Here is a 12580-nt window from a genome sequence, read left to right on the forward strand (position 1 = left end):
CACCAAAAGCCCGCTCATAATTCAGGCGATGGGTTTCTTTTTCCCCACATTTATATTCCTTTTTATTACTTGCGAGAAATACTTCATCTTCTCTCAAATCCCCGCGCCGTGCAGTTTTGGCATCCCAGGTTACGAAATCATTTTCCCACATCAAAATAATTATATAAAAAAAATGCATTGCATAATGTTATTTTGCTAAAAATTGTTCGACTCGGTTGTTTGTATTTTGTTCGTGTGCATTCGCAGAAAGAATATTATATTCGATTTGCAAATATGTTGCATATAGGTTTGTTATTTTAATATAAAATGTTTGATGATAGCATTATTATTATTATTATTATTGTTATTATTATTATTATTATTATTATTATTATTATTATTGTTAGCATAATTTATTGTTATATTATTAATTCAATCATTTGTAATGTATGTGTTAATTCCAATATTGCACGCACGCAATTCGCTCCCCGAATGCAAATAATTGTTATGAATGAAGGCAAAACAAAAAAACCCAAACCAAAGCAAAATAACATAATAGTAATCTGGTCGGGTGAGGGTAATAGGTGTTGTCAGATTTATTTGCCGCTGCAGGGAGTTGAGGTTTAATTTCAGAGGTACCTGCTTATGTGGTACTTTGTTGAGAAGCGACTTATTTTCTGTCGCTTCACAAATGTGTTTATGCACAAATGGGTTTTGCGGGTTTAATACAGGTTTTGTCTCAACACATTTCAAATCCCTGTTCAAATATTCAAAGCGCATGTAAAATTGCGTTTTCATGATGCAAGCCCCAGATAATTTTGATTGTAAACCCTATAAATAATGTTAAATGAGATTTTGAGGGACTTATTGGAGCAGTCACTTGCAGTGATTATTTTAAAAAAGACAAAATGTTGTCTAGCAAATATTTTTAATAAAAAAATGATCAAATGCATTTATGTAAAGATAATAAACTATCTTTATTATGTAATGCCACGAGCCACGCCTTGCTCTCCGTTAGATTTATTGTCTCCAAAGTCGTTAAATTGTGCATGAAGGAGGGAACGACATCATTCCTAATTCCTGACATTAGTTTGTGTCAGTCAGAAGCTTTTGGTTCTCCTTTAGCCAAGTGATCTTAATTGACTTGTTTTCATTTCAGGCTGACATTTGTTATCCAATCCGTCTGTAGCATTTCCCAATGCTTCCGTAGTGTGCACAGCGTCGCCTCTTTCAGCTCTTCCCAACCAGGTGTTGATTTAGGCCGTCCACACTGCAGTCTGTTAGCTGCGGCTCCATCCTGCTATGTGTTAGTGACCTCACGCAAGGAGAGCAGCACAGAATGCAGGCTTAGGCGGCTGTTAGTTGACAGCTGCAGGGGAACAATCCACATTGTAGCCATTTTGTGAGACCCCAAAGTTGGGTGTCAGATCTCCACACTCCCAAAGGCCCCTTAACTCCCACCTCGCCATATATAGATACCAAGAAATAGAGACAGAGTGATACCCGGCTTGTGTCTCTCTGTATAAAACATGTACTGTATAAATCACACGTCATTACCAGAGGGTCACTCTCTGAGGCACACCATTGGGCGCTTTCCTCGCAAGGGCTAGTGTGATTGGAGGAGAGTGGATTTATCTGGCAGTCAGCTCTGTGGAGAGGCAGCCATATTTTATGTGACTGGAGATGTAATAACAGGCCCCTAACAAATCCCTGACGGCCCGCCTTTTCCTGCCTTGCAGTACAGTGGCAGGGCTGCTGGAACCCCAGAACAACAGTTCTATCCATGTAAGAGCATGGCGCCTCTCAGCGCATCTTTTGTCTTATAGCTAGAATCCACCTCGGCCTTTACAATGGCCTTGGCCAAGGTCACTTCGCTCAAATCCGCCAACATGTAACACTTGAGGTAGTTTTTCACCTGAAACAAATTTTTGTCAAGTGTGATTGTGGCAACACATCTGTTTTGTTTTATCCAATCTCAGATTATGATGATGATGATTACAGGCAATAATACCATGTACGTATCCTTGGCACAATATTATTTTGAGTATCAATTATTGTATTAGGGATAAATGTGTGAACACACAAACACACACACACACACACACACACACACACACACACACATATATATATATATATATATATATATATATATATATATATATATATATATATATATATATATATATATATATATATATATATATATATATATATATATATATGCATTAGTTTTTACAGTGCACATTCATAAACTTTTTTTAATGATGTACCTCGTGATTTTTTGTTTTTAGCTAAGTAGCTCCCATAGCCTTTTTAGGTTAAAAAAAAAAATGAAAGAAAATACTTAAAATAGATTGCTTTGTGATCCTTGTATGACTTAATAAACCTTGGAATAACATTTATTGGGGTACTGTATATCACTAGGTGTATTTTATTCAGCAACTCCAGTGGGCAGATCATCTAACATTCTTTGTTTTATTTCTAGCTTGTCTGCTGGAAAACGGCTACACTAATAACAATGCACATCCTTAAAAGACTTTACAAAAAAGGCAAAGGAGTCAGTCACTATAACACAATTTCAGTACATTGTTTCAGATTCCAATTAATTTGCCCTTAATTTCAAAAAAAATACCCAACAACATTGTTTTGTCAAAACAATAAAAATCCTAACCTTTGATTTGCTGATACCTGCAGAAACTCCATAAAAATCTCACATACCCCCTGAAGTGCCTTCATGTATTCCCAAAGGTACTCGTTAAAAAAAACAACAACAAAAAACAAACTTTTTTTTTAAACAAACAACAGCATGGTTGCATTCAACAGTGTTTTTAATTAAATGTCTCTAAAACTACTTGCAGAGATTTTATTTCATATTTATTTAAATAGGGACAGATGCATCATAGCATCACATTTGTAGCTATCGCTAATTTCCAATGATTGTCCCAAGAAGGGCTTTTCGAACAAAACGTCTTGAAAAATAAATTTCCTGTGTAACTTGTCACTGAAACTTTGAATGAAAAAATATGTATATTTTTGGTTTTGAATTGGGCAAAAGTAAATTTGATATTTTACCATTTGTGAAGGAGGAGAAAGAAAAGCCATTGATTATTGGTAAAATATATATCAATACTAAACAATATAATTAGTTTAATGTTATCTCAGGCCTATTCATTTTTGGGGGAAAACAAACAAAAAAAAATAACACAGCAATTGATTGCTAATTAAGCCAGGGCTGCAACTACCTATTATATTAAGAATCAGTCGATTATTTTATTGATTAATCAGTGAATCGGATTAAAAGAAATATGTTTCAAATCCCATATCTTAATCAGAAAACAAGTAAATTTTAATAGACTGCAGAAAATACACTACAACAATTCATTGTGATTAAGTAATTGGTTTGGTCCATATCATGTCAAAAAAGAGACAACAATGTAATTATTGTTTTCTATAGTACAAAGCAAATCCCTGATATTGATTTAAATATTAGACCTCTTCATGCAGGCGGATGACATAAATGGAATACAGTATTATAGACTGAGAGGATGAAAATTCTCAGCATTTGTTGTTGCTGATTAATCGCTTTATCATTGCACTTCTAGATCAAATCCTTTTGGATGATCCTGACTTGGAGAATCTATACAGAAAAAAAATAGCAAGCACAATGTTTTTTTTTTTTTTTAATTGATATTGTGTTACAATTTACGAATGACAATCGGCAATTATACTATTAGGCTAATGATATATATCAGGCGTCAACTTTTTAAAGATTCTTTCACGAAGCGGATTCATCGTATTTGGACATGAAATTGATCTGACGTCTTTCAAAACCCCTGAAAGGCAGTTGAATGGATAAACAGGAACATAAAATGCAGCTGAACACAACTGTCAATAAATTACAAGTCAGGACATTTTCCCCCAATGTAAGGAAAAGCACAAACAGGTGCACAGACTCCCAAGAAATCCAAGAAGCACAGACGTTGCCCCATGGGGAGTGCATAATGCTGTGTTACTGCCTCTTTAAAGAAACCTTTTCACGGCTTTCTGGATAGAGGACAAAGTCACTGTTGTAGATTTTGCAGCCGTAGCTTCAGCCAATAGATATTGAACAATCATGTTTTGACATGATAAACAGAATGTTGACGAAGCCTACACTGGTGGGCTACTTCTCTGTCGGGCATTAACAGCATGTCTGACCATACTGGTGTGCTTTGGGGCCTGTGCTTACACTTGTTATCAGTGTAGCATGAACATAAACCTCCCTAATTCAGAGAAAAAAAGAAAACAATCTTCCTGAAAAAGTGCATGGCCGTCAGTGAGAAATTGACTTATTGTACATTCTTTGAACGTTTGCCCTTTTTTAGATTATGTGACAATACAGTACACCCACCGATTCCTGAAGATCGATTCCTTCGTTCACAAGTACATCAGAACGAGACGTAACTGACCTGCACCAAACCCTAAAAGGTATTAGTGCAATTTCTAATGAGGTATTAACTTGATAGGTTTATTTTTGTAAACGGAATTTGCCGTGAAATCACACTTTACTGCACACAAGGGATGTTTCTAACTTTTTTCTAGTTGTACTTAAATCCAAAGGAAGGACAGAAAACAAAAACACTATGTAATAGCCTGTTCAGTACAGACACTGACAGAGAAGTATTAATTTAATTATATTTATCAATTAAGGCATTTTTATGTTTGTAATGTAGACGTTTGATAAACAAAGCACCCCTCTGTAACTGACCATACAGTGATTATTTAATAACACTGGGATCGGGTGTAAAAGTCGTATCTCCAAAACCATCACCGAAGACCCCCCAAATTGTAAGATTTTTCAACAATTAGCATTACATTGTGAAAGAGCAAGCCATTTCCAACACCTGTAACTTGTGAAAAAAAAAAAAAAAAAGCCCAATGTGTGTTGACTGACAATTATAATAGATTAAAAAATATGTATGAAATTCACAGAATTCTGAGGTTTCGGATAGAGGTTCATTTTAGATTACACTTTACAAAAGGACTATTTTTTTCTGTTATAAATGGTAAACATTTCCAATGTTTGAAAGATTTGAGCTGCATTGGAAAACTAACACTATTAAAAATATGTAAGTTCCTTTAATATGGAAAATGAGTGAGCCAACGCATTTTGATGTTAGACTGTTCAAATGTCTTTAATTATTAGTTAATGATTTCAAAACTGACTATAATAAGATATACAAGCCAGGTAATGAATTCCTTATTGTAATATTGTACCTAAAGTTTTGATAGAGCCCCTCCTCTCACATGAGATTTAGGTGTAACCAAATAATCGGATTGGTAAGTGTATATTACATTCATCCAATTTAGTTTTCCACATTTGATGACTAGCAAATCTCTTTTGTACTTCAATGCTATCCTGAAGCAGCGGCAGCGGCAGCAGTGCATCATTTCAATGTTTTTTCTTTCTCATCTGCACTTCACCATAAAACACAGTAAGCTGTAGTGCTGAAGGATTGTATTATTTGGGATGGCCTGGATGGTAAAGATTATTCACAGCCTTTGCTAGTAAAAACTGCCAGAGGAGAACTGGAGAGAATTATGACAGCAATCCTTCAGTTTTTGTTTGCGCAGCCTTTTTTTATTTGTTTGATGCAAAGATTTACAAAGTAAAATAAAAATGCCTCGCGGTAAAAAGCAGGAAAACTAATTTGCCGTATTAATAGACGGAAAATTAGTATTATATATATATATATATATATATATATATATATATATATATATATATATATATATATATTTTTTTTTTTTAGATTCGACGCTTGAGTATAAGCGCCCGGATTAAAAAATATATACAACCAATCATAACTTACTGTTGCTCATAAATTAGTTACTTTCAGCACCTGTCGCCTTAATTATAGCCTCTTTTTTTCCATGTTATACAGTATATATGTCAAGCGCCTCGTTGAATAAAATTGTAGCCTCTGTAAATCCAAACACGAGTTCCGAAAAAGGGCCACTCTAATTACGTACATGAAGTAGGATTGCTTTGAGATCATTCAAAGCCCATTTGGGCTTTTCCAATATGGCTGCATGGGAACAAACGTTAAGAGGTCAGCTGTTCTTTCTGTGGGGGCTGCAATTTTTGTCCTCCTTCTCCCATCACTTGCTGTTCCTCATTTTCTCCACCCTTTGACACTTGTGTTCCCCTTGTTTCTTTTCTTTCACTCACACACACACACAAATACAAACAAACACCGAGAGGTGGCCTCTGTCTTTCAATTAGCCTCTTACAAGGCTGGCGTCTGGCGAGTTGGGCCCACAGCAGATGCTGCTGCGGAATGGCCGTTCATCTGCAGCCTGAAGACTGTATTGAATAGTCATTAGGGTGGAGCTGAGTATTCATGAGAAGGGCCTTTGTGTGGAAAGGGATGCTGCTGCTGCTGACATCTGTATTCTGTGCCTCTCTGTGGGACTCACTCCTTAAAAAAAAGACAATAACGAATGATTCCCCGCACTGACCATCAGGTCGGGCCTAGCTTTCCCTGTGTTCAGTAAAGCGGATAGTGAATGACATAACTATGAAGGGAGGCAAGGAGGAGAAGAGGAAGAAGCCCACCCAACGGGAAGAGGAGCCACGAGCAAGACTGTCGCATTTGTGTATGATTTGTCAGCGCTCAGTGGGTCCGTTTATGAAGCACCTGGCAACCCTGCACAGAGGAATATGGTGGCTGCCATGACCATACAGCAACACTCACACAACCATATGCCCCCATTGTCATTCCAATCGGTTTGGACAACATTCACTTTCCCCTCCTTTCACTAAACACTATCAATACAACCCCCCTGTGGAGGGCCTCGGGTCAAGAGGGACACTCTCTACAAAGTGGTTGATGACACACAGGGACACACACATACACATGAATGTATTCATCGACGCACACACACTCCACTGCCTCACTCAATTCCTCCTCCCACTTTCTGTGGAACCCCCTGTAGGCTGGACTGAGGAAATGTGAATTAGCTTCATCAATGCAGAGGTTAACATTGTGCAAAGATGATGTTGACCTCTCGTTGTATTCGAGGTTTGATGTCTTTCTTAGGGCCAAATGCTTATGAATAAAAATGGCAAGGGGAGAGCTTGACAAAGGGATTTGTCAGACTAATGCCAAAGGAAACCCCCTCAGGGAAAGCCTGGTTAAGTCCGCTACTATTGAGCCCCCCCACCCCTGCGTTATCAATCATGGCATGGCTTATACAGCGCTGTTATTGTTTTTGCCATAATCGTGTCAAGATTGCTTTCATTTGTCTCTAATGAAGTGTTTGCATTCATCATGCTGATCTAGTGACAACATAAAGATTACAGCTTTAAATATGAAGTAGCTCTTATAGCCTACTACTGCATGTATGTCCCGTTGAATCTATGAAATATTAAACTGTTTTAATTGATATGATTCATGTAAAAACTGTACTTTGTTACAGTAGAGTTGCCAGCCTTATATTTCTAGAACATGTTCACTTCAAACTACTCGTCATCGCAAATTAAATGAGAAGTTATTTCTTCAAGTTATGTTCTATGCACCCTCACCATCGTAATGATATGTTTTATATATATATATATATATATATATATATATATATATATATATATATATATATATATATATATATATATATATATATATATATTATTATATATATATATATATATATTATTATATATATATATATATATATATTATATATATATATATATATATATATATATATATATATATATATATATATATATATATATATATATATATATATATGTATTGTTTGTGGCTCGGAGTGTTGCCATATCCATGGAAACGAGGTCAAAATGGCCTCATTTCCAGCCACTGAACAGATTCGTTACCTCGTCCATATTGATAGTTCTACACTGATCTGTATTATCCACAATCCTCCTTGCACGTCCACCATAAGTACCATAAGTACCTTTTCGTAAACAATTACATTGCATCACATGAAAGCAACGGTTTTGAACCGGTACTCACTGGATGCTACAGTTGTTAGATATTTGGAAAAACTGAAGTTAATGGATGGTATATATCCATATGAAAACTATGAGTGGTCAAGAGATGTGAAAACATGGCTGACCATCGCACATCTGGACATTGTCAGCTATTTCGTGGAAAAAAAAACAATCATACACAACTACTTTGCCAATGGATAGGTTTTGAATATTGCACATTTATAAGTAAGTTACCGCTGTGTTTGGATTGGAAAAGCATTCGCAGAAAATTAACTATACTTGCCTGAAGCCAAGGGTAATAACACAGAGGGATGGCATTATTCTCTAAGCGTATTGTACGTGCATGGCCGGGCTGGGTGAGGCTTGTCCACATAGAGCCTATTTGCAGTCAACGCAAATGTTATGTCCAGAGACAATAAAATACTTTCAAGAGAAAATAAAATACTTACAAAAGAAAAGACGTACTGGCGTCTACAGTCTGCAGTACCTGAAGTTGAATACAAGACTGGGCAGCCTCTAGACTTAACTTCTGCAAAGTCCAAGAAAAAAAACTGCAAAACTGTGAACTTGACACACGATCACAAGCACAGTGCAAAGAATATTTTAACTTCAGAACAGAATGAAAAATGGCGTCCCATATGAAGTCTGTTCGCTCAACCTCCCTGGACAGACCAGCAATGAGTTTAGTGAAGACAATATGTTAACCTGTAAAACATGTGCGTCAAAACAAACACAGCGGGGACGCGACCATGTAAGCGACGCTAGGACTTCATTAATTAAAACCATGTAACAGGTGCACAACAACTTCTTTTTCAGAGAAAGTTGATCTGTGATTGACCCCAGATATTCATCCATTCCTGGCATAATAAGCGATGGAGTGGGATAGTATGAGAGTTGTGGAGAGGTCCTCCCATACTCACGTATGTGTGATATGGAGAGAAAGTGATTTATTTGTTTATTTATTTTTTTATTGAATAAATCAAGTTTGACGAAACATTCTGCAAGTGCATTATTGAGTGAAATTTTAGAATGCAGACAAACAGAAAACAAAAATACTCTACATGTACTGACCATGAACTAATTTGTATACGCAGAACAGTCTACAAAGAAAATGATAATGTAATTGGCTGTGATAATAAGAACTGTACATATGTCTGGTTGCAATTTGACTGTGTTGGGATCAAGAACTTTCCGAAGACAAACTAGTACTACAAAGACTATCAAGCATCAAGCATCAAGGGATTCTGGTCAGGTGAGCGTTATCAGCAAGAGGCAAAGTAGGTTTGCATACATATTTACACTTGGGACATACTTAAACAGCACAAATTTTCATCAATAATTAAAGATAAAGTAATACATAAATTGATCAAGTTTATGTTGTGTATCCGACCATCTCAATGTATTTATTATTTTATCTTTATTCATTGTTGAAATTTCTTGCTCCTATGTGTCTAAACATGTTTACATTCTTAATTAAGTTTTCTAAATAGTCTCTCTAAAGGTAGATTTTTTTTAATATATTTAATTTATAATTCACAGGAAAAATAGTACAAAAAAAATTCTTCATTCAAAGATATTCATTATATAGATATATGTGATCAAACTATGTTTAGCGTATGTTATTATTTTCAGGGGGAAAAAATGGAAAAATGAAATCAGTTTACCACATTTGAATCATTTCCACCCAATGTCCTTGAATGCTTATTTTTCATTGTTGGAATGGATAATGCCGGTGTACTTCATGAAATGTCCAGTCCAACACTAGTCCAAATAACAACTAGTTTCAGTAAAGTGCATGGCTGACTCAACAGAATCAGCATTAATTTTATAGGCAATTCTAAAAGGATTGAAAGGCATCATCTATAAATGTGTGTGTGTAGTAATGACCATTGGTGATAACATAAACAAGAGAAAACCTCAGGCTAGAAGGGCGAGTTAGGTTGTCAACCTTTAACCTTGAAATAATTGAAAAGCATTTCTACATTTCTTAGAAGCAGACTAGACTAGCAGCTTTTTCTTTATGCAGACGGATTCTTCTGTTTCACTGACATCAAAGGAACATTCGAACATTCAAAGTTATGTTGCTTTTTGTGATTGCCGTTTGGTGTTTTCTCAAAAAGAAGGAAAAAAAAAACAGTTAGTCGAAGCTCCAAAAATTAAATACTACGCTCTGATGCACATTATATTCTCTCCCGGCATGATTTCTCCTAGTGTCTTGTTACATACAGTATCATGCGCTCCCTCCAAAGAACATTCTTCCTAATACATCACATGGTTATTGTAGGTAATTAAGACCAAAACATGGTAATACACAACGCATGTTGTGTATAAGCAAAATTGACCATTTTAATTGCAAAGGATCTATTAGCTTGGACTTTATCTAGCATGAAAAATGGAATTATTCCTCCTAATACTGAGGTAGACCGAAGTCCATAGAAAATAACACAGCCATTCATTATACTAACAGTCCCTTTTAAAATTGAATGGTAATGAGACACAACAGCTATTTACTTTGCTTTAATGCTGGTAGCTAGAAAAGACCCCCCCTCCCCACTCCCTTACAAATACCCCACTGCTGCACCAAGCCTTTTAAATCTCCTGACTTGTTATACTGCAAAATATCACTCCGCATTAAAAATGTAAGAGATACAATTCTACACCGAATATATTCACCTCATTCTGATTAGCTTCCTAATCAGCATTTGTTTGTCAGCGCTTCCGTACGCACGCACTGTCATTGCCCTTTCAAAAAAAAAAAAAATCAAACAGCAGCAACATCATCAGTCAGTCATCATTTTCAGTGTCATCCTTTCTCTCGGTTTTTCACGGCGAGCTCAATAAGCCAAGTGTCTCCCTCTCTCCAACGGAAGAGTGTGGCCTGGAGGTGGATGGCCGCCATTCATCCACATCTGTGCCTGTTCCTGCCGTTTAAGCCCGAGCAGGCTCGACTAATGCCCCTTCTTCACTCCTCTGTCGCTCTGCTTTATAGGCTTTGTTCCAGGCAGCTCCTTTAACTCCCTAGCTATTCATCTTTTTCATATTTTCCCCTCCTAATTCTCCCCATCCTTCCCTGTCTACCCCTCACGCCTTTGTCTCGCATTTTTTTGTTTTCTGCTGGCACCCTTTTCTTTGGTTTACCTCTCTTACCCTTCCCGTCCCTCCTTAGCAATTTCTCCCTCCAACCCCTTTAGAAAAGCGCCTTAGACGAGAAGTCGGTGGCGTTGAGCCGAGGAGGACACACTCCACTTAGATAAATATCCCCATCGCTCTGAGCAGCGCCAGGGAGATTTATTCTTCCGCCGAGCTGGCAGAAAATTGACTTGTTTCATGGGGGCAGGCTAGTGACGCATTGCTATGAGAGGCAAAGAGGCAGGAGGGAGAGAGGGAAGGAGAGATAAAGAATGATAAAGAGCTGACGGAGAGCGGGAAGGAGGGAACGCAAGAGAAACGAGTGGAAAGGGGAGAAAGAGTAAAGCGATTTAGGGAGTGCGGAGGGAGAAAAACGATAAAAAGAGATGCAAGAGAGTGATGTACCTCCTCTTGTACCAGAGGATAAAGCCAGTGGGGTGGTGAAACAGTGATGAGGGAAATTGTACAGTTGACATTTATATAAGAGGATATTGATGAAGCAGAGACAATAGCAGACTCGATCCACTCCTCCTCGTCCCCTTTTGCCTCTCTCGTCCTTATTTACTACTTCTCACTCTTCTTCTCCTTCAACTCTCTCAGTCTCTGCACTGACATAGTGTACTTATTGGCCACTATATCCTCATTGGGAGAGGAGGGCCACAACCTTGGGTGACTTAAGACTCTGGTCGGCCATGCATCAACGTGATAATCTCTTATTTTCTGCGTCCCACGCCGCATATATGTGCTGCAGCTGCATGGTCCCTCAACAAACTACGGTGTTCCCAGTGCTTCATATTGCCTCCATGCTAACACAGCAAACAGCGAGGAGAGTTATGCTGCCTCCCCTTGGTTTTTCCAAAGGGCTGCAGTGGATGAAGGTATGAGGGGGTGTATTTGTGTGTGTGTGTGTGTGTGTGTGTGTGTGTGTGCCCTTGGTTTTTGCAACATGATTGGGACCAAATCCTGGATTTTACTCTCCTCATGAGGACCTTTTGCACTTGTGGGGACCATTTTGGTGCACCCCGCAATTTCAAACCTCTTTCTGAGGGTTAAGACTTGCTTTTAGAGTATGGTTAAGGTTAGAGTTTGGGATTAGGTTATGCATTGTCAGTGTGATGTCCCAACTATGATTGAAACCAGCCCGCGTGTGTGTGTGCTTGTGCGTGTTAGTGTCTGTGTGTGCTCAATGTGTATGAGTGTATGTGCTTTGGGAGCGATGGGGCGTGCAAGATTTCTGCTTGTATCAGCACCTGAGCTGCATCGAGAGGGAAGTATACAGTGGAGAAAAATGGGGGGAGTGTGTGTGTGTGTGTGTGTGTGTGTGTGTGTGTGTATTAGAGAAAGAGAGAGAGGGTTGAGGCAGGCTAATAGGAAGCAGAATATAATTTAGTCGCACCAAAGCTCAAGGCTCATGTCAACCTTGGGTATGGACCCAGGATGATAATTTGAATTGGGAATTAAGTCACCAATCAA

This window comes from Hippichthys cyanospilos, chromosome 7 (genome assembly GCF_059441005.1).
Source record: "Hippichthys cyanospilos isolate Australia breed blue-spotted pipefish chromosome 7, RoL_Hcya_1.0, whole genome shotgun sequence".
NCBI lineage: Eukaryota > Metazoa > Chordata > Actinopteri > Syngnathiformes > Syngnathidae > Hippichthys > Hippichthys cyanospilos.